The sequence below is a fragment of the Myotis davidii genome, unplaced genomic scaffold, assembly GCF_000327345.1.
Source record: "Myotis davidii unplaced genomic scaffold, ASM32734v1 scaffold993, whole genome shotgun sequence".
Taxonomy (NCBI): Eukaryota; Metazoa; Chordata; class Mammalia; order Chiroptera; family Vespertilionidae; genus Myotis; species Myotis davidii.
The window spans coordinates 2,536,074-2,538,082 of NW_006285483.1; the positions used below are offsets into that span (position 1 = coordinate 2,536,074).

General features: G+C 56.1%; 1 protein-coding gene across 1 annotated transcript in view; it reads left to right on the forward strand.

Moving 5' to 3' along the window:
- The window catches only part of CUEDC1 (CUE domain containing 1), a 20,657-nt gene that overhangs the window by 5,401 nt on the left and 13,247 nt on the right, over positions 1–2,009 (forward strand). The window lies entirely within an intron of this gene.

Here is a 2,009-nt window from a genome sequence, read left to right on the forward strand (position 1 = left end):
TTTCCTTGTTCTGCTCCAGGAGCCTCGGATAAACGTCTGGTTCTCGCAGCCCCAGGAGGCCGGCCGCACTGAGGCGCAGGAGAGGCTGAGAAAGGAGGGGTCCTTCTGGTGCAGTTTCGGATGCCTGATCTCCCTGAATCTGGGGTCCAACTGCTACACCAGTTATGGGAAACCCCAAGCAGCTTCCCTCTGGGAACGATTCCCACTGAGCTCTCCCTTCCTCACCCCTATCTCACTCACACCAGCCTCAGTGGGGACAGACCAGCCCAGCCACCGAGGGAGGAGAGGCTGAGCCTGGAACCCTGTCCCTCAGAGCAGCGAGGTCTGGGGAACAGGGAATGTGGGCTGGGGGACAGCTTGGACTCCGGATGTGCCAGGTAGTTGCTGAGCCGCTGCCCTGTGCCAGGTACCGGGGGTCCGCCCATGAACGGGATGGAGCTCACAGTGTTCTCTCTCTCTTCTTATGGAAATTTGGGGTAGGCAGAGTAGCAGCCTGAAAAGCAGCTACATTCTCCTTTTCTGCAGAAGCATCTGTTTAAATACTTTCCGCCTCAAAGGAAAGAACGTCAGTGCATTCCAGGGCGGGAGGTCTCCTTGGGTCAGGCTGGCAGTGTATGCACAGAGCGTGTGCGTGTGTGTGTTTGTGTGTGTGTACTCATGTGTGCGCGCTCACCACCTGCCCATCTGCCAGGTGTCCCTGTGAGCCTCTGCAGCCCAGCCAAGCCCAGGCTTGCAGAGGCAGAGCAGAGTCAGTTTAGCAATGACTTCTGCAAACTCACTTGAGGTTAAGATGTGGGGCCTGGGGACTCTGTGGCTGATTGGCAGGCCCTGAGCCCTTGCCATGTTCTTTGGTCTCAGAGGAGATGGGAACAGAGTTGGGGAGGAGAGGACAGGGAAGTAGGAGGCTAAGATATAGGCCGGTTGGGGTTGTGTGACCTGGGATCTCCTGGCTGAGAGCTGCCTCCTGCCCTAGACTCCTCTATGGGCCTTTGAGGAAGGGTCCAGGTCAGGCCATGTAGCAGAACCCCAGCTTTTGCTCACCCCTTGGCCTCTCCCTGCCCCTCTTTCTGGCTCTTGGATGAAGACAAGAGTCTGAGAAGGAGAGGCACCCCCTCGACACACCCCCAGCCGCTGACCATCCTGGGGATCCACCCTGGGAATGCAGGCATTGTGACGGAAGGAGGGACCTTTGCTGAGGAGACCATGTTCTAAAAACACTTGAGTGGCTTTTGCCATGTCACTTAGTCAGCCTGGGTCTCAGTTTCCTCATCTATAAAATGGGGACAGCATTAGTCCCCACCTCCTTCCTCAGGGTCAGCGTGAGGAGCTGGTTCTGACCATTGCCCAGCACAGTGCCAGCCATGACTCAGCAGATGCCGTGACCTGGGATCTCCTGGCTGAGAGCTGCCTCCTGCCCTAGACTCCTCTATGGGCCTTTGAGGAAGGGTCCAGGTCAGGCCATGTAGCAGAACCCCAGCTTTTGCTCACCCCTTGGCCTCTCCCTGCCCCTCTTTCTGGCTCTTGGATGAAGACAAGAGTCTGAGAAGGAGAGGCACCCCCTCGACACACCCCCAGCCGCTGACCATCCTGGGGATCCACCCTGGGAATGCAGGCATTGTGACGGAAGGAGGGACCTTTGCTGAGGAGACCATGTTCTAAAAACACTTGAGTGGCTTTTGCCATGTCACTTAGTCAGCCTGGGTCTCAGTTTCCTCATCTATAAAATGGGGTAGCAATCCATATCTATCTTGCCAAGTTGTTTGAGGCTAAGGCGAAATAATCCATGTGGAAGCACTTTGAGAGAGGGTGTGGCTGATGTTAAAGTTAGTTATCAGCAATAACCCGTGTATAGAAGAGTCCACGAATCATAAGTGACGTTTCACCAGCAGCCAGATCAAGACCCATCAAAGGAACCCGGAAGCCCCCTCGCGCCCCTTTTCTGGCCTTCCCCCACCCTCACGGAGGTCACGCTGCTCTGACTTCTCTCGCGGCGATTTGCTTTGCTTGTT